At 41.7% G+C, this 21375-nt stretch overlaps 1 protein-coding gene across 20 annotated transcripts in view; it reads left to right on the forward strand.

Annotated features, from left to right (window-relative positions):
- Nucleotides 1-21375, forward strand: part of ATXN1 (ataxin 1) — a 224714-nt gene that overhangs the window by 155900 nt on the left and 47439 nt on the right. The window contains exon 6 of one of the 20 annotated variants that reach the window (XM_079983271.1): nt 1433-1517. The exons of the other annotated variants lie outside the window; for them this stretch is intronic. The gene's annotated coding sequence lies outside the window, so the exon portion shown is untranslated. The remainder of the gene's footprint in view (nt 1-1432; nt 1518-21375) is intronic. 20 annotated transcript variants of the gene reach the window in all.

Consider the following 21375-nt stretch of genomic DNA (forward strand, 5'->3'; position numbering starts at 1 on the left):
TTCTTTCTCTTCCCTAAATGGCTCCCATGAATTTCTTCCTGTTAGCTCTAGGGGCACTGAAATCTTGCTCATGACTGAGTAGCTAATAGCCAGTGATTGGGTTAGATTTAACATTACAGTGGTACCTTGGGTTACATACGCTTCAGGTTACATACACTTCAGGTTACAGACTCCACTAACCCAGAAATATTACCTCAGGTTAAGAACTTTGCTTCAGGATGAGAACAGAAATCGTGCTCTGGCGGCGCGGCAGCAGCAGGAGGCCCCATTAGCTAAAGTGGTGCTTCAGGTTAAGAACAGTTTCAGTTTAAGAACGGACCTCCAGAATGAATTAAGTACTTAACCTGAGGTACCACTGTATATCCTGGTTTTCTGCTAAAATAATCTTCAAAGCAGTTTACAAAACAGAAGAAAAATACCATGCACAACAACCTAAATACAATACAAAATGCTAAAATTACGTATTCAATACAAATAATACCAATAACAATAGCGAATAGCAGAGCTTCTAGGACTCCCAAGTCTGCTCTCCCCAAATGCTGGCATCCACCCAAAGGAAGCCATCCATAGACACCAGCCCTCCACATCTGTGGTCTGCTTTGGGTCACTCCAGACACTGCGGCTCAGTAGTCAATCCATGTCCCAACCATCATCTCACACGACCAGCATCTCATGCTGCTCACCATTGACGGAGAGCCTCAGAATAGAAGCTGTTTCACTCTCCCTTTGGTTTGTGTCAAAGGTTCTTATCCTTGCCAGGCACAAGCCTTAATTTATACCTGGGGAGGTGCTAGTTATGTTCCTTAAGCATTACAAGATGTTTTGAAACATAGGAGTGGATTGTGAAAAATTTCCTGTATTTTAAAATCAGGATGTGGAAAGCAGTTCTTAAAGAACATTTGAACAGTAGGTTTGCTGCAAGGCTTTTTAAATACGGATGCCTTTTCATATACAAAAGGGAGCCCAGCCCACTCATTTATTCTTTTATATGCTTTTATTCCTCTTGTTTGTTTCAAACTCCTTGACAGAGGAGCAATGGGAATTGTTTTCTCTAGGGCTTCTCAAACTGACTTGCAGACGGATTGCAGTATATAATATGAAGTCAGATTCTCAGACTCTTATACTTACAAGTCAGGAGTATCCTGTTGAAACAAGTATTAAGTTTGAGCTGCCTCCTGGAGAGGGCAACACACCATGCTAAACTATTCTTCTTAGCCTAGCAAAGGAACAACAAAAGCTGTGCTGAGCGTTAACCCCTTGCACAACTGCATTTTGTATTGTATGCCACCCTGGATTTGACCGTTGATCTGATTACAAATCTCTTTGACAGATACTTTTAGTCAGTCTAGAACATTCCTTAGGAGACATTTTTCTGTCCGAAATTAGTTTGTTCCATTTTACAGAATTGCTGTGTTGCTAAATTATGTTTTAGATTTAAGAACTGCTGCACAACTTCACTTCAGCAAATGTATGCCAGCTTGCAGACACGACACACTTCTCACTGAAGTCATCACAATGTAAGCTACAAAATGATAGACTGAATAGTTGTGGTTAATGCATGCTATAGCATTGAAGGCATGGGAAAAATGTCCTTCTCCAGACAGTTGTCTGAGGTTACCTCTTGACCATGTTTTCACTCAAGTGCCAGCGAACCCTATGAAAGCATAATTTAGAAATAACTGGGTTTTTTGTTTTGTTTTCAAAGCTTGATTAACCTGCTATTGTCAATATAAGGGTTTAAAATAAGCACAAAGAAAACATTTTGAATATGAAAAGCCTCATGCGAGCTGCCTAATCCTACACAACACCTCTATTAATCATCGTTGTTGTTGCTGCTATTCCAGCTTTGCTGCTGAGCTTTTTTAACAAAATGCTGTCAGAAGTTACTTGAAGCAGTATGCTGGAGCCTTCCTTACCAAAGAAATCTCTGCTCAGTAGTAGGCATCCTAGCTCCCACTTCTGGGGCAGTCTGGGGGTGCTAACTCAGTGCTGCTCTTTGCCACCCCTGCGGATAACAAGAGAGCAAGAAGAGGAGGGGCAGCATTCGCCTTCTCCCAGAAAAAAACCCCTGCCTAGTGCCAACCCATCTTAAGGCCACAGGTATATAAGGTTTGAGAGAGAGCACCTTTATTAAGCAGAAATTGAAAGATAGGGCAATAATTAGCCCCCCCCCCCAACTCACCTGCCTGGAGGTTATAAAACTTAGGTGGAGGGTGCCAGGGGTGATGGGTTGCCGTGGAAATAAACTTATCTAGTACTGTCTGGACTGTATCATCCCCAGTGAGAGACTAATCATCAGTGAGGCAGAAGCTGCTGAATGTAATGGTAACACAGAAATTTTAAGTAAAATCACTTCTATATTTGCAAAAAGTTAAATGTGTTGAAGCTGCTTTAGAATTCCTCTTACGGTTTCCCAGGATGAGTACAGTAAATCCAGTCTTTTATTAATTAACTGAAGCAATTAGTAACTCACTTTAAGAGAAGCTGTAGGTTTATCTGTTGTGGTTAAATATTACATAGACCTCTCCCTAAGGGATATAATTTCAGCTAGGAGCCGAGTCCTCATTTGTACCATCTTTGTACAGAGGTTAGTTATCCAGGGAATTATTTTAAGTAGTCAAATATGCCTCTACTATATATGCAGTATGAATACATATTCAAATTTTGTGAAAGATTTGTACGTTGTGCTATGAAATAGTTCCAATAGAACATGAATGAATTTTCCAGGCAGTTTGATCTGCTGCATCTGGGTTTTTTTTTCCACTGACAGCAAATGTGCAAATTATGCAAACAGTGGCAAGCCTTTTTTAATTACGTTGTCAGTGGTGAGAAATTTGGGGATAGTGGGACTTTAAAGAGCATTTCACTTGGGTTTACTTGACAACTTTTAGTGGCCTGAGACTGAAAGCTTTTAGGTGCAGCAGTTGTGCTCAATCCTGAACAACTGAGGAATTAGATTATGTGCTATGAATTTTATAAGTAACATGTAAAAATGTAAATGTAAATCTCCACCTTTCTAGGTGATTTGAGCAAATTCTGGCTGTAAGTATGCATGGAAACCTTGCTTGGCTGGATAAAATGTTATACTCTGTATTGTAAATGCATATAAAGCCAAAGCACAATTTTAAAACATACCTTTTTAAAGAAATAGCTGAATACCATTTGCATCCTTTCATTCCTTGAGTCTGAGCTTAAAGGCCTCTATCAGAAGTGATTTTGAGAGGGATGTTGTGCTGTTTTTTATAGTGAACTCAGAAGCTAAAGAGCTCAGTAATCAGCATGTTTGAATGCCAGCCAAGACACTAAACTGGCAGCCTTCCACTCTGCTATTGATGCAAGTAAAATGTGTACTCAACTGACTTGAGTCAGGGCATACAACTTTTACAATCAAATGCTTCTGCTTTTCCAATTATATGGAAACTGGGGAAAGTGTGTGGGTGTACGCTACTCAGAAGGGAAACAGAAGCAACGCTTTACGTTCAGTTCACTTCTACAGACCAGTTGAGGCCTCGTTTAGAATATTGTTGAGAAACTGTTCCATTTTCCAGAGAGTATTTAATTACGTCTTCTAACATTTTAACTACTGAATCCACCTTGTTTTAAAAGGTCGTAAACATCTCATTTTGGCAATAAGCTGCAGCAGGAAAGTAAAACTAATTGATGTTTTGTATACAGAACTACATACAATCAATTGAAAACTCTGCAGGGTACATATGGTACAACCAACTTTGCTTTTTCTTCTGATTTAGCAGCGTTACGCAGAGCATGAATTTAGGAGAATTGCCTCTTGGGGTGATTCATATACCGGTGTCCTAACTTCATCAGGTCAATTTAACAAGTGTAACATTGTGATTTTTCATGCAGGTTCTGAGAATTACTGAACAGCATGCGGCAATAAATAGTGACAGAGCAAATCGATTTCTAAAGTAAATAAATTCAGTACCAGAAAGAAGTGTTATAGGAATTTTCTGTGCAGTCAGATTTAAGTTGAGTAATTTTGTCGGAGGTGCTGCATGTCCCATAGCAAAGCAAACCTCCATTACTGTATTGTCTTTTGATTGGACTGTGTTAGAGTAAATAACAGAAAATGGGACAGCACCTATTGAGGGTTTCTGTAGATTAGTGGTGCTAACATTTAGTTAGCAACATGCTTGCTTTGTCTAACACAGCTCACAAAAGTAATTATTATTACTCTCATGATGTCATTTGTGTAATGCATATGCTGCCTTTATTTTCTCATCCCTATGGCAGGTAAAGGTAAGTCACTGCTGTTTCCATTTTTACAGTGAAGGAACCAAAGCGTGCTCAATTTGTGACTAAGCAGGAAGTTGGACCTATGTAAAAGTCCCAGAGTACTTTCACTGGACTGTATTTCCTGACATTAACAGGGGAAAGTGTTAAGAGCTTTTTCACCCAAATTTAAAACACTACATGCGTTGGGCAAGAAGCTCAATATCCACACAGCGGGTGTAAAGCCTGCTTCTAGAGGATTGCTGTCGTTTTCTCCAGTATGCCCTCTTTTAATGTAGCAAGTGGTGAACATACCCTATAAACTGAAGTCCATCAACCTCACCAAGAAACTTGCACAGGTACAGACTGACATCTTCCTTCTGACTAAATGCAAGAACCTGGATGTTATGTTTAGTGGGAGATAATCCCAGCATGGAATGAGAAGTTAAAGAAAGTTAGCTTCCATGGAAGAGGGACTAGATCTACTGCTATAAATAAGTGATTTTTTTTTAAGTAGAATATTATTTTTATAATCTCATGGATTCTGTTACCCAAGTTCCTCTCCTGTTGCATGAAAAACACTAGCAACATAATCCATAAAGAACCGCTTTGTTTTCTAAATCGGGAAAGCTAGGGGAGGTATCGAAAAGGTATCTTTACTTACTTCTTCTCCCCTACCCTTGCAACAACTCATTATAGATTATTGGAACAAGAACAGATTAGGAAACAGTAGCACAATGTCTTGGGGAAATTTTGTGCGACTTGATTTTAGACGCTATATGCAATTGAAACATTACTGCCTACACTGTCGCACTATCACCTCTCATACAAACTGGAGTATTTGCAGAGGCTTTCAGACTATTTTTACTCATCCCTCTTGGTTTCCATCACAATATCTGGAGTTTCTGGGGCTAGTTTTGTAAATGTTTTGCATCAGGTTTTTTTTTTATGATCCTCTGATAAGCCCTATCCAATCCTAAATAAAAATGTTCGAGTCAAATTTAATTAACATTTGTAAGTGTGGGTGGAATACATTTGCTTTGGATAGATTATGGGTTTGGGAAGACATAGATGTAATTGCCACAGACTTAAGTGAAAATCCTCTGCGTTCTTCTTGAGGGCAGAACTATGCTCTTAATTTAACTGGATCGCTGGGTGAGATATTAGACGTGTTTCCCTATTACAATTACCCACACAGTAAATCACAGCATTCTTGAAATGAATACTCCTATTGCCTAGTCATTTGTCAGGCAAACCTCTTAGTAACAACTTATAATTAGACAAACTAATCCATTGGCATGAGGCAACACCCTTGTTTCAGAGGTCTGCCCAGAAAAGACATGTTTTATGTTTTAGAATCTTACTTGGTTTGAATTGCATCTAATGGCTGTGAACTTTATGCCCGGCAAGGTCAGTAAAATAATACGTTCACCACCATCTAACAGTGTTCACAATTATGTGAACCTTCAAGTTATGTAGAACTCTTTCTCAGGCTACATGTTTAAAAAAATAAATAAATCAGGTTGGAGGGAACATCTAGATTTGGTTTATTTTTTTAAGTGAGGGAATGTTGTTAAGCCCTGGAATGCAAATTGTTTCAACTTCAAGTTGAATAGCAATCCTGGTAGGTCTGTCTTTTCTTTTTAAAATGTATTTTAGGAAGCGATGCTACTTTAAATAAGTTATTAGAACCGTGTAGGGGTTCATGAGTCATTTACTAGAAATAACGTAGTTGACAAAGTAGTATCTCGGCAGTAGCTAAATACGGAGGATTTGTTATTACTTTTAAGGTGACATTTGCTGGCTTCTCATGACAGAACAACAAAAAATTCAAATTCTCCATTCCCCCCCCCCCTCCCGAATACATTTCACATTTGTTCAGGCTTTCGATGGATAGTGATGGGTGAATACTTCATTCTGACTTTCAATGGACAGCTACTTTAAAAAACACCCCTCCCAAAAAAATATTAGTTTGACAAAGTAAACAATAGTATCTTTTTAAAAAGTTATTCACAGCCCAAAAGGACCCTGTTGCATTCCTAATGATGCAACCAGAAGCACAATGGAAGCCTAGAGACCTTTCCTTCTATCTCCTCTCTCCTTTTTCCAAATGTATCTGAATGAAACTTAAATTTATAAATTTTCATTATGATCCATACATGCCCTAGACAATTGCTTTTCTGTAATTGGCAAGCGCTGGCTCTTATGATTTTTACTGTACAGTCTGCCCATGTATGTTTTAGTTTGATGGTGGTTTTGTGGGGACCTTGTACAACCATGTAAATTCTAGATTATTTTAATTCTACTGGATCTGATTTTAACCAGACCCCACAGTAAAGCAAAGCATAGATATGCCCGGGTATGGGTGTTTTCTCTTTCTGTCTGTTTGATGTGGGGTTGTGTGACCTGGCAAAGTGGAAGAGAAGTAACAAGGGGCAGTAGTGCCCACAGCACTTGTGCCCATCCACCCAAAGTTTTCTATTGAACGTGCATGAGTTATATGTTATGGCTGTAGAAGTAGCTTACATGTGAGTAAGGGAACTACACTTCCCTTTAAGTATTCTTAACAGCAATTCCGGTTTCTGAAAAATTCCTGCCAGTTTTGAAATGGAAGGACAAATGGCCTCTTCAGGATTAGGAAGTGGCGTGCTCTTGAGAATATTTCCAAAGAAAGTTCTGCCTGCACATAGAGTTCCCTGACACATGGATAAATTGCTTATTTTGAATCATGGCCATGGATTCCCTGTATTGAGTCTGCTCTTCTTCAGATTTTGTAAGCACAAAGAGCAGACACTTCCTCCCACTCTAACAATGTGATTCTTGGTTAGAGGGCTGGGGAGTCTAGAAATCCTGAATCTTTCCTCCCACTTTCTTTCTGGATATTCCTCCCCCCCCCCAAAAAAAATTGATATTACTAAAATAAATTTCAAGACGCTGTTCTTCCATATAAAGCTGTGTGTCTGTGGGATATTTTGCCCAGAGTTGTTTGAAGCCCACCTGTCGCATTGTAGCTCAAACATTTGTGTTCTTTTAATCTGAAACTTGCATTTAAGACATCCATGGGTTGGATAGGAACTGGCCTTTTATTCTCATAATATGGTGCTGAGAAAGTATGCAAACATTCCTTCTTGCACATTCAATCTCTGTATTTAACTGTCAGTGTTCTGTAACTGGCAACCACGTTGTTTTGGGTAGACATTTTCCTGTCTGATCTTTTAACCTAGTGTTGCATGTTGTCTGTATAAAAGAAAATATTGTTCATAACCCACTTATATATTGAGAGCCAGGGCACTGCAGTCGCGGAAGCATTGGGGCTGGGTGTGGAAAACCCAAAGTCAAAATTGTGGTCAGCAGCGTCGTTTCTTGGGAGGCTTTGGGCAAATCACTAGATTGGGAAAGACATAATAACTTAGTTCTTTCATAATGCCAGACCACTCTTCCCTATCTTGGTGCCCACCAAATGTTTTGGACTACAACTCCTATCATGCCTACCCAGCATTTGTGCAGGGGGTTAGTTCAAAACATCTGGAGGGCACTAGGTTAGAGAAGGCTGCCCTAAACTATAGTTGCAAAGAGAGAGAGAAAAAATCTGCTTTGGTTTTCAGTTCATTTGGAGGCAGATGATTGCTTGCATACTGCTTGCCCAGTTCAGATGCAAAAACCAACTGGTTTCAAAGAATACTAGAGTTGGAAGGGACCCTGGCGATCATTTAGCCCAACCACCTTCAGTGCAGGAATATGCAGCTGTCCCTTATTGGGGATCGAACATGCAACCTTGGCGTTAGCAGTACCACACTCTGACCAGCTGAGCTATCCAAGCTGGTTTGTACCGAATAGGAAGGATTTTGAGTTTGCAAGGGGAGGAAGAGGTATGCAAGCCCACAGCACATCCCAGTTCCCCAAACTGTGGCATCATTTAGGTGCCGTAATTGGGGTGCTTGCCTTGGGAACCACCTGGAAAACGCTGTAATACTAGTATGAGAGGTCTCATTGCATTTCAAGGAAGTTTCAGGGGAAAGCCCAGACATCAGCTTGCTCAGAGCTGTAAAGAGAGCAAGCAGGCTAGGCAGATACTGCTGTAACTTCTTGTTCTCTTTGTGCCTGCAAGTCCTACGCCGTAAAATACATCCAGCCACTGAATACTGCTGGTAGGAAAGGAGAAAACTAGAAATGTATGAATCTGGCCAGCAGCTGCCCCTGAAACCAGCCAGCACATTTTTGGACCACAGCTTTCGATCTGAGAAACGAAAGCCTGTGGTTACAACCTTCCTTAACTTGTTCTGGGCTCCAGCTATTTCATACCTTATCCAAACCATAGAATTAGGGCCAATGAGTACATAGCAACAGTAAAAATACATAGTAGAAACCCCCTTGAAGCTCTGGTGCCAGTTGCTCATTCCATGATTTCATGTGAGCAGGCTCCTTCAGTTCTTCCTGCAATTGTGTTTGCTTTTTAGGAATGTCAAAGGAAAATAAACAGGTATCGGCTGGTCAGATTATCCCCCAAAATCATAAGCCTGAAAAGCTTGAGAGGAGTGTTAAAATAACATCATGCTGAAGATATGGCTGCTGCTCCCTGTTCCTTTTGCAGCAGCATTTTAAAAGAAATGATTAGCAGTGTCTTGTGGATTGCATCAGAAAAGTTGTTTATCTACAATGAAAACAAAACTAAATCCCAAAGTCTCTCAATTTCCCTGTGTTGAAAGGTATAATGTTAGACTAATGAGTGATTAATGAGTTGCATACATCTAATAAGAGTATCAAGAGGGAAGTCTTATGGAGAAAGTTTTTCTTGCTTCAGACTGCAATCCTGTAGACAGTTACCTACACAGTGGGACTCTTTGTCTGAACAAAAATGAGTAAGGTTGCACTGTAAGTGTACATAGTCTCTCACACAGCCACATTAGGTGAGTAATGTGATTTATCTTGATATTAGACCCATAAAGGTCTCCCATAAGTAGGGACTGAAGAAACATCTGTTAGGTACATTACACTGAAGTACCTCACTTTCTGATCTGTGAGATTTCTCCTTCCACTGTCTGGGAGTCTTGTGAAATCTGCTTTAGTCGTGCCTTGCAAAAAAAGCTGACAAGGAAGCACAAGCATTTCTGTATTTGCTTGAAATGAGACATGTTGTTGTCAACTTTATGAAAGCATATTGTGGGGGTTTGAGAAGAAAACAACTTTTCTTTTGAACACTTGCCTGCTTTTCCTGCTGTCATAATGAACTGATAAAATTAGTTTGGTTGGATGACATTTTTCTTAATTTTGAACTTTAGTGTACGTTCAGTACAATTCCTATAATGGACTTTCCTCTGGCAGTACGTTCTCAGATAAGAGATTCAGAGCCATAGTTTTGTTCTCCTACTGAATGTAGGTCATATCTTGCCCTGACCTTTCCCACATAAGTGCTCCACAAAACTCTGCCTGCTTGCCGTAAAGAAGTGTACCTCCTTTAATGCTGTGCCTTTTGAAATGTTAATATGACATTTCAGGGCTTCAGAGTTTTGAGCAGTTTAAAGCAGCAAAGGTATTTCAAATGGCCAAATTAAATTGCTGAACATTATGGAAAACGAAAAGTTTTGCTTTTTAAAACTAAATAACCCTGCTAGGAAAAAGTAAGGGAAACAGAAATTTCATCCCATCCCAGAACCATTTGAAAGATGGCTTTGACGTACAGTATTATTGGGGTTTATAACTGCATTTAAAAGAATGGGAGGGGATACAAATAATATCCATAGTTGATTGAATCTGTTGCTGTTTTTTGTAATAAGCAATAAAAGTGGTTATAATGCTGATGTTAAACATAGTTTTTTAAAGCTATGTTTCTAATTTAATGCACTTTGTCCCAAATTCTGCAGCTTGCTACTTAGTTTTTGTGTAAGCATCAAATAGGCCAAACTAATCTTTAATAAAGCACCTGTGTTTTCACTACAGCCAAGCCTGTTTTGAAAATCCATATGCAAATTAGGGTTCAATGTTTGATGTGTGCCTGTGAAACTAAATGAAAATTACCGTAGTTGTTTGATTGGTTGGTTGGTGGGTTTTTAGTAAGAAAAGAGGAAAGGAGACGTATGCTTTCAGAATTTTGTCATTTTAGTGATGCTAAATTCTTACATACAAAAGGGAGAGAGACATAATCTGCAGCTTCCATTTTATTCATATGGACTCTAAAGTACTTGCCCTGCCCACGCCACATTTTCTTTTATGGATTGCTTTTTAGTCTGTTGATGTTACAACAAGGAAGATAAAGCCATCTTGCAGCTTGTGACACCTGCTTTCATACATCCTAATAATTACTTCAGTTCAAGTCTGACAGCCAGAGCTTGCCAGAGTGCATACAAATCTTGACTTGCTTCAGGGTAATAAATTATGTCATAATAGCTTTGCCGGAAAGTTCAGATGTGTGTGGTATGGTAAAAGATTAATATTTCAAGGGAAAATGGCTTGGAGTTGTGCTGCATTGAAATTAAATATGCTGCACACAGATTAATGTGGCAATTTATTTTTAGCCCTGCATTTCCAGGGTAAGATGCAGGGAACATCAAACCAAGGTTTGCAGCCAGAAATTCTGAGGAGGGTTTTTGCGGGGAGGGGAGATGATGCCATAAAAACAATTGGCAGAGGCTGTGATTGCAAATTGAGAGGCAGGCATCTAAAACAGGTTCTCCCTGGCATTTTCAGCTGAGTTCTTGTGCATGTCTTTTGAATAGACTAGTGGCAGAATAGTGGCATGTCCCAGAGTGCATTTCACGCTAGATATGTGAAAAAAAATCTTATATACGTGCACAAAAATGTCTCATTCGAGTCATACTTTAGGTTCTTAGGGATGTGCTGCCTAAACTACTGTTGGTGTTGTGCAAAATCGGAAGTGCTCTTTTATTGAAGAAAGGCAAGGACACAGCTTGTGCCCTGTTTGTGCTTTGTCCCCTTGTAGAGGCACCATAACATCTTCCAGTGATCCAGGGCATTGGTGCTCAAAGTATATAAAATGAATTTGAAACCTGCATTGGCAGAAGAAAGACTCAGGCTGGATTTCTACAGTACTTCCATGAGCTGGAATGAGCCCAAGTGAGATTCATGCTTGGTCCTGAAAATATATCATATGTCAAAGACCAGGGTAAAGAAGTGGATCTTCAGCATATGATGGAATACATGTGACAGAAATGGTGTGACTCCATCATATTTCTAGTCATAGGGTGTTATGGATGAGCAAGTGACAGTGTTTGTTCTTTAGAGCCAGCATGGTTTAGTGATTAGAGTGACTGACTTTGGAGACCCAGTTTTTAACTCCCCGTTCAGCCATGACACATACTGTACAACCTTAGGCCACTGACCCATCTCTCAGCCTAACCCATTTCACTGGATTCTTATGAGGCTAAAATGGGAAGGACTTGTGAGGGAAGGGCAGGCTAAACATAAATGCCCACTCTTCCACCCCAGGGCAGAGCAGTATGGCGACATTTGAATTGGGAGAAATTGTACTTGTAAACAGTTGCAATATGCATTAGCTAAGCAGAGAAAGTTTCCCAAGTGATAATTAAAGCTCTTTAATAATGTGAATTCATTTTTTTAATGGAATCCATGGTTGAAAACAAAAGCGGAGGTGGAGTCAACTTTATCCATCAAAAGCTGTAATATCAACATTCTCATGGGAACCCAAAAATTAAGAGAGATAAGTCTCCAGGGAATAAGCAAACGCACATGGAATGAGCAAGAAATCTGCCAAAACAATTACACTTGTGTTGAAAAGCAATTATCTTGCCCAGCAAATGCATGAGAAACTATTAATGTTAGTGGCTAAACATGTTCGCATAACACACAGCTCTGGTCTACTTCAGATTGTAAATGTACATGTAATGACTCTTCACAGCAGCACGATTATTTCATAAATGCCTCAGCTAGGATTAAAGCAAACAATGATGGGGTGTTTAAAACCAGTTTTAGACTAACCTGTACTATTAAGATTGTAATCTTAATTGGCAGGTTCTACTAAAATCAATGGGCTGTGCTTTCAAGTAAAACACAATTGAAGACCAGCGCTCCACTGCTATTTATGAACTTGAAAGCAAAGTGCTACAGGTGTCAGATGTGGCAAAGCCAAGTGCTGTCTCTTAACTTACGGTGCAGACAAAAATAGTGGATATTTCACAAAACCATCTCTGTTGATAGCTTCTCTCAAATAGAAATAACGAAGCACTCTCCTTACCTACCCTACCTCAGCAAAAAAAGTGCCTTAAAGCAGAACCCTTTAAAAGAACTTAGATAGCTGCCAAGTACTGTATCTAAAATCAGTTAGGAAACTGTTCCTGTAAATATTCCTTAACCCTGCATAGCTGATCTATAAAGAGAAGTGGTCTGGTTACTCCTGCAGTTAAGGAAGCTAATGTGGAAGTTGCAAGTTCCCAGAATACCATTCTATTATCAGGGGGAAAATGTCAAGACATCTTTAGAACTGACTCAGTGAGCCCCTGTGCAGGCTTTCCCCCTCTTCTCTGCACTGAATTGGCCTGCCATTAACTTTCTATGCAAACTATGCAAGTGGCTTGTGAGCAGGAAAGGGACATTAAAAAAAAAATCAGAACCAGTTGAATCTCAGAACATTTTCTCACATGGAGCTAAAGGTACCTTGGAGTTTTCACACTTGGGCCAAGTGGAAATACAGTGAATGTGGGACAGAAGGAAAACAGTGAGACCCAGTTTGTGTGTACCACTAAACTAGGTTTTAGCACTGTGTACATGAGTTGGAAGGGAAGCGGGTAGCCTAGGACTTGCTGATCAGAAGGTCGGCGGTTTAAATCCCCGTGACGGGATGAGCTCCTGTTTTTCGGTCCCTGCTCCTGCCAACCTAGCAGTTCGAAAGCATGCAGTGCAAGTAGATAAATAGGTACCACTCCGGTAGGAAGGTTAAACAGTGTTTCCGTGCGCTGCTCTGGTTCACCAGAAGCGGCTTAGTCATGCTGGCCACGTGTCCCGGAAGCTGTACGCCGGCTCCCTTGGTCAGTAAAGCGAGATGAGCGCTGCAACCCTAGAGTCGTCCACGACTGGAACTAATGGTCAGGGGTCCCTTTACCTTTACATGAGTTGCATTTAGTATTGTTTTCCACTAATCTTGGCTTGTCCACTTGCTTACCCAAATACTGACCCATAAGACGACTAGTCACAGCATATAATTTCTGTCATATGCTGAAGATGCACCTCTTTACTCTGTCCCTTGACAATCTGAGATTTTCAGGTCCCACCCTATTCCTGTTAAACTGCTTTTTAATATTGAGTTTAAATTACTGTAACCCACCCTGAGACCTTTTGGTGAAGGGAACGGAAGGGAAGAAATTGAATAAATAATAATAACAATAACAGCCTGGTGCATGCAGTATTAAACTATAGCTTAAAACAAACTATGGTTTAAAGCAACTCGTATCTGATTCAGTCCTCCCACACTCTTGCCTTTGCTGCACTGAGGAGAAACAAACAAGAGCATTCTGTGCATGAATTTGAAATATTGCCAGATGGTCTCTTGACACCAATTAAATTGAATAAGATATGTCTAAGATTCAATTATCACTTTTGCAGGCATGGGGTATGTAAAGCAAATATAATTTTTGGCACATGGGACTGCCCAGTATTTAAAACCTTTTAGGACCCCATGTTGACAAAGGTAAGGAATGTTATTGGTCGAAACCTTCCCAGGATGCCGGTCATAACATGTTTTGTTGCAGCTGTGGGACAGGTGAAGGTGTGTGGTTGAGCACCGTGGCATTTCTTCTCTCTGCGCTCCTCTCAGTGCCATTATACAAATCTTTTGGAATATTTCGTACAGTTCTGGTCACCTCGTCTCAAAAAGGATATTAATAGAGTTTGAAAAGGTTCAGAAAAGGGCATCCAAAATGATCAAGCAGATGGAGTGACTCCTCTATGAAGAAATGTTGCAGTGTTTGGGCCTTTTAGTTTGGATCAGTGTTTCCCAAACTTGGGTCTCCATCCATTTTTGGACTACAGTTCCCATCATCCCTGGTCCTGCTAGCTAAGGATGATGGGAGTTGTAGTCCAGCAACAGCTGGAGACCAAAATTTGGGAAACCCTGGTTTAGATAAAAGACAAGCGAGATGTGATATGGTAGAAGTTCACAAATTTATGCATGGCAGGAAGAAAGTGGATAGAGAAAAGTTTTATCCCTTTCTCATAACACTAGAGGGGCAGGTGGCGCTGTGGGTTAAAGCCTCAGCGCCTAGGACTTGCCGATCGAAAGGTCGGCGGTTCGAATCCCTGCGGCGGGGTGCGCTCCCGCTGCTCGGTCCCAGCGCCTGCCAACCTAGCAGTTCGAAAGCACCTCCGGGTGCAAGTAGATAAATAGGGACCGCTTACCAGCGGGAAGGTAAACAGTGTTTCCGTGTGCGGCTCTGGCTCGCCAGAGCAGTGATGTCACGCTGGCCACGTGACCCGGAAGTGTCTCCGGACAGTGCTGGCCCCTGGCTTCTTAAGTGAGATGGGCGCACAACCCCAGAGTCTGTCAAGACTGGCCCGTACGGGCAGGGGTACCTTTACCTTTACCATAACACTAGAATTCATGGGCATCTGATGAAACTGGATGTTGGAAGGTTTGAAGTCTTCACTCAGTGCATAATTAAATGATGGAGCCTGCTCCCACAGTTGGCGAGGATGGCCACCACCCTGGATGATTAGAAAATTCATGGAGGTGAGGGCTATCGGGGACAGCCTCATGGAGGCCATGCTTTTCATGAAGTCCTGAGCGACCCCTTGCAAGTTCGTGTTGGCATGGATGTTAAAATCCCCTAGGACAGCCATACTAGGTGTCTCCAGGAGAACATCCGCCACGACCTAAAGCAGCTCAGGCAGGGAATCCTTGGCGCAGCAGGGATGTCTGCACACCAAAAGGAATCCCATACTGCCCCTGTTGCCCAACTTCCAGGACATGCACTCAGAAAACTGGGTCTTCCCAATAGGATGCCTGGTGCAAGCTAATGACTTCCTAAAAATCAATGCAACGCTCCCATCCTGCCCATATGGCCTGGGTTGCTGTGCATAAGAGAAACCTGGTGGACAAGCAGCGGCAAGAACAGGCCCATCTGCCTCATCCAACCGAGTCTCTGTTACACATGCCAGGTCAATTCCTCCATCTAGCCACTCTTCTTAAGAGTTCCTCTAGTTTGCAAATGTGCTCATGGACCCCAAACGGTTGTTGGTCTCTGATATGCAAGCATGGGTGAGGGCAGGTGGAGAAGGATATCATCAAGAGCAAAACGAAATGCGAAAAGAACAGACAGCATTCATCATTAACTAAAAGGAAACAGAAGCAGCTTGCCCTATAGGGTGGAGCCACTCCAATAGCCTTTCGGGGGGGGGGGGGCTAGGTGGTGATGAGGTTGGAGCTGTGTGGGTGCACCAGATTGCTGGTGTGCTTGTGCAGTTCCTCCCTTGCTGCTTCCTCTTCCTTTCACCTGTGTGTGCTTCTTCAGTGACTCTGCCCCTCGGAAACTACTGCTGCAGCTCTCCTCTGCTGGTTGAGCCTCTCCTGAAAGCAAAACAGTTACACTGACAACTGCAGAGACAGTATTGTGGATAAAGCCACTTCTGGACCTGGCCAGGAAGTGGGGTTGCGGGCTTCACGCCCACCCCACGTGAGCGGGGGCTGGTTTCAGCCCCCGCAAGAGCAGGGAAATCCCGGCCGCGTTGTCCGCCCAGCCAGCCAATCGGGTGGCTGGGGGGCGTGGCCTGCCCTATTTAGGGCCAGCGCGGCCGGGGCTCGCCCTCTTTTGCCGGCTAGCCCCACATTTTCCCACCCTCCCTCCCTTTAGGTAGGCTTCTGACTTTGCTATGGACTTCGGTCTGTCGCTGCAAGGGGCATGGTAGGAATTTTTCCCAATTGGCGATTTGCGGCCATTTGGTTTTTCGCCTACCTCGTAGCAACTCGTCACAACTCATCATCATTGGTGGTTAGGCATTGGTAAGAAGGGGTCAAGAGGATGTGGTGGGGGGAGGTACGCAATCACCTCCCCCCCAGAGAATGAAGGGTGGTCCGATAAAGGACTCCGGGGGGCGTGGCCCTGTCCGAAGCCTATGGAGGTGTGGGCCTAAGGCACGCCCCCAAGCGGTGATCCGGGGGAGCTCCTAGTTGATATGCCTCAGCAGGAGACTCCCCCACTATGGTGTTAACCCTTCCCGGTCTTCAGCAAATGGGCTGGAGCCAGATAGTCGATAGGACCAATGCCTAAAGCCAATGCCTCTCATTCCTGAATTCAATGGCCTAATTCGCCCATTTAACCTTAATTCTGGTGTCTGGTGTCTTTATTTATCCTTTGGGGGGGCAGGAACTCGCCACGCAACACAAACATCCTGGCATGGCTCAGCTAATTAACACAGTCCCTCTGAAGGAACTGTGGCTTCTGTTTTATATAATTTGGTGCTTTGTGCACATTGAAAATACTATTGATCACTGTTGCAGTTCTCAGTAATAGTCTTTGGACTGGCGTAGTTTTCTTTAGACAAAGTAAGATTATTATGAAAAGGAAACCATCAATGCAGTGGTGGAAGAGTAGCTCATTGAAAACGAGGCTGGCTTCTAGGCCTGGAAAGATGATGGGAAATGTGTGCGAAGGAATAGCAGCTGCTGCCAAATACTCCTGGCCACATTGTAAAGGCTTTTATTTTCAAGGCTGTCATTCAGCTGTTTGTCTCCGAGTGCTGAAATGACAATATCCCAGAGTGAAAAAGAAAGTCATGGCTGTGTAGAGAAGATGTTCATAATGCTTCATTACAAAGCATGTTGTGAAAATTGCTGTTTGGCAGATTTACTTGGCCCTGAGAGAAACAAAATTAATGCTAGGAGTTGCTCCAGCTCACCCAAGAATCTACTTGAAAACTTAACAGTGCAGAGCGAACGAGCTGTGGATGTTTGCGATGTTTGGATGGCAGGGCAGTGAGCAGTTGTTCGGACTGTAAATGCCGTACTGCTAAAATGTGAAAGAGCAAGCACTGAAAGTGTGAAAAAATATTTTCCTGCTCAGTCTTAAGTGGCACTTTTCAAGGATGGACAACTGAAGATGAATGTAAGAAAATATATTTTGCCACTTCATTTCCGTCCCCAAGACCAGGAACATGTTTGTTCCATGATTATATAGAGGAGGTTCTTCTCCTGCTCTCTGAATTTCCCTGTTCCCAAAGCTGCATTCCATTTCAAAAAATGATTGGGCCTTTGCTGCATTCATTTGAGTGTAGCATGTAATATGCTGAACTTGGGCTATGATACCTTTGCCTACCATTGGGGCATGCATTGTGCTTCTTGCAATAAATGCAGGAGGTAAATGATGCCTTTTCATGGAGGTGGGGGCTACTGTTCATTAAGGTTGTTTATCTGGTGCAGTGTTTCCCAAACTTGGGTCTCCAGCTTTTTTTGGACTACAACTCCCATCATCCCTAGCTAGCAAGACCAGTGGTCAGGGATGATGGGAATTGTAGTCCAAAAACAGCTGGAGACCCAAGTTTGGGAAACACTACTACAATGCAGTGTAGTTAAGATAAGAAAGCTCATCTGTTCACTGTACTGCAGCCCCCCTACCTTGTGCCCTGCTGGCTATTCTTCTTTTCCATCCCCTTTCTTGACGTAAAAGACATGATGTTTTCAAATAAAACAGGCAGCAGAAGGCTGTGGAGAGAGGAGATGCCTCTCATGTCCTCCACCCTTTCACATACAGGCTCATATGGGAGTCCCCTTGTGCTCCTTGTTACTGTATATGTGACAAAACTGTTTGTGTAGATTGGCCAACTGCAGACACAAGACACGACAGCATGTTCTGCATCGTAATTTCCATACTGACATCAGTCTTCACAAGAAGTTATGTATATTCAGGTTGGGCATTCTCGCTTTCGTCTTTGCAGTTAATTTGGAAAAGCGTCTTGTGTATAGCTGGTGGCATTTTACATAATCTTGCTTTCTCTTGTTCCCTCACTAAAGGAATGAGGTTACAAGAGACTCTGCTTATATCTGTACAATGCTCCACAGCGTTAAGACAGAACGCAGGTGCAGCAGCTCTCCTGCATCAAATCTTTTGACCACTTTCTTCTCCCACCCACATTCTGTGGGACGTGGATGTTGCAGGAAAAAGAAGGGGCTTGCAAAAGGACTGGGGTGGAGTAGAGGTGCATCAGAAATATGCAAAGGTAAGACCAAGTTACTAGTTCCCACAAATTGACCTATGTACTAACAAATGGCAATTTGGACACTTATTGTTATACTGGTAAAGCAACTAGTATAAGCAGAGGCCAAAACCTTTAAATTGAGTAACTGGTTCATTTTAGTGAGTGCACACGTCACACAGACTGAAAGCAGTAAATATATTTTGAGTTGATTAAGGGAGGGAAGTTTTACCAGTTTAATTCATGGCTTAAGGTTGCTGTCATACTTGGCATAAATGTGAACTGAATAATCATGGCAGGTTGGCTGTTTGTGTTAAAGAGCAAAATGTGCTTTCTTTTTGTCAAGTTTTAAAACTGATAGCTCTGAGACATCTGTCAGATGCTAACCATCAAGGAAACTCAATAATTGCTCCAGGTTCTGTCCACACAACTTGTAAGTGATGGCGATGGATATTTGTATGAGGCTTGGTTGTAATTATAGCCCACTTACACTGCACCTGAAATTACCTCATTTTCAGCCCATAACATGAGGCACAAAATCGGTTTTGTGGATTTTTAGTCCAAAAGTAGTCACATACTTCTAAACTTCCTTAATGCAGTGCTCAAGCCTGAAACAAGTGGTGTTTAGTACAGTAGGTTATTTCAGAAATGCTGACTTTCCAGTTTCAAATGCAGATGCTTTGAATAACATTGTGAGCCATTTAAAAAAAATCTTATTTTAAGTTTGCTTTTCCAAACCATAATGTGTGTTATGTTTTTCAGAATTCAGCAAGGGGGCTTTTTTTTTCCTAGGGGGGAAAATGTGTAGGCTTGGAAATCTGACATCATGTAAAATTGCATCACCGTACACCCACGCAGATACCAAGATAGAGTGGAAATCACATGATGTATCCTTGCAGCAATGTTAATAGTACTCATCGCTCTCATGGTTGTGCATTGTTTCCACCTTGCCACCAGTACAGTTTACTTGTGGTGTAAGAATCTTGGTCACCATGAAAGTCCTAACGTGGAAGCTTGTGGGACTTTGTGGTCCATTTACTTGTTTAATACATCCCAGAAAAAAATCAGAAGGTCTTAACAAGAGTTTCAAACCAAACATAGAAGAGCTGTGTTTTATATAATATCACCTAAATACTTGAGGGTTTGAACCTTCCTGCCACACAGTCTAGTAAACTGGAGGTCTGGCTAAAGGAAACTTGTACCAAAACACTTGTTTTCTGTCTTTTGCTTAAATAAATGCATCTGCACTGAACAATCTCCTTTGAGTCCTGCAGCTAACAAGCCAAGTTTTGTGTTCATTGGGAAAGCATGTTTCTAGCCAAACATTCTTCACATTTTCCCCAGGATTTAGCCATTAAAAAAATCATGCTGGATGCTTTGCTAGTGTGTGCTTATCTGATAAAAGGCAGCGATTCTGTTTTGCTGCGAAGCTCTCTATGGAAACATTTCTCTGCCACACATATAGTATCTCAGGAACTCAGTCTCTTTGTCTGCTGTTTCAGCTTCAGCGGGTAAAAAGAGTAAGCTTAACTGTATGGATCTTCAAATTGGCTTCACTGGAACAATTTGGCTTTACAGCAAGTAACTGTGTTCTTGAGTGAGGTCAAGGCATAGTGTGCTTTTTTATTCCTGTACAGTGGCAAGCCTGCACACAAGTTCATTCTCAAATGAGCTGAACAGTATTGCTTTGCTCTAGAAGTTTAGGGTGTTTCTTAATAAAGAATTCTAAGATAGGGGAGAGTCCAGGGAGAAAACAGCAATGGGTCGGAAAGGTATTGATCAGTATACTTTGTTATTTATTATGTGGTACTGCGTCCATTTTCAAGTGTGCCTTCGTGAAATCAAAGGTGTTCTTTAGCTTAAGGAAAAAGGAAATGAACCAAAATAAAATAAATGAGTGGCAGAGATATGGATAAGAAACCTCTCTTAAATCCACACAAAAATACTATTGAAAATGTATTTTTCTTTGTTTAGAACTATCCATATGAAGATATAGTTGTGGGCTCAGATAAACCTCTTCCTACATTATATGGCAGCAAGCCACAGCTTCTCACATTCTGAAGCATATACAAAGTTTGTTTATATAATTGGTGACAACGGATATTGTTGATTCAGGGTTGTTATCCTGAATCAACCGTCTACATTTATACAGTCTAGTAGACCTGAACTCTGTTATCCACTTTCTGTACTAATATGGAGGCCTAACCCGCTGTTGGTTTGTGTACATAATTTATATCTTAAGCCCTCAACATAGATTTATGTTCCCAGGGCAGCTAACGAGTGGTAAGGAACAAAACTACCATTTAAAAATAATAACAACATTATTATTATTATTACGCACTAATACAGCAAATTGAAACAAAACTAAAACTGCAGTCACCAATTTAATAGATACTAAAATCAAACTGTTCAAGTTAAAGAATGCTTCCATTAGCAGTTCTTAAAAGCCTGGGGAAATGGAAATGTTTTTGCCTGGTGCATAAATTATAGCAGTGATGTTTTTAGGCTGGCCTGCTCACGAGGTCATTTGAAAGGTGAGCAACCACCACAGAAAAGGGTCACTTTAGATGCTGAGGACATCTGGAGGAAGGTCTCAGATAATGATCTCAGTGGTGGATGAATATGAGAAATTGATCCATCAAATATCTAGGTCTTAAGTCATGTAGGGCTTGAAAGGTTAAGACCAGCACTTCAAATTGGCCTGTCATGCTCACTGGGAAGAACTGTAGTTGTTTCAGTGCAGGCAAGGTAAGAACTTTTCACCCAATCTAGCAGCAGTTCTTGTCTAGCTGCAGTTTCCAAACTGTCAGCATAAAGTTTAGTATATTCTCAAGAAACCAAATCATATGTAAATTATGCATGCCTATAGTGACATGCCTATAGTGGGACGTGGGTGGCGCTGTGGGTAAAACCTCAGTGCCTAGGACTTGCTGATCGTAAGGTCGGCGGTTCGAATCCCTGCGGTGGGGTGAGCTCCTGCCGTTTGGTCCC

This window comes from Podarcis cretensis, assembly GCF_951804945.1.
Source record: "Podarcis cretensis genome assembly, chromosome: 7".
Lineage (NCBI taxonomy): Eukaryota > Metazoa > Chordata > Lepidosauria > Squamata > Lacertidae > Podarcis > Podarcis cretensis.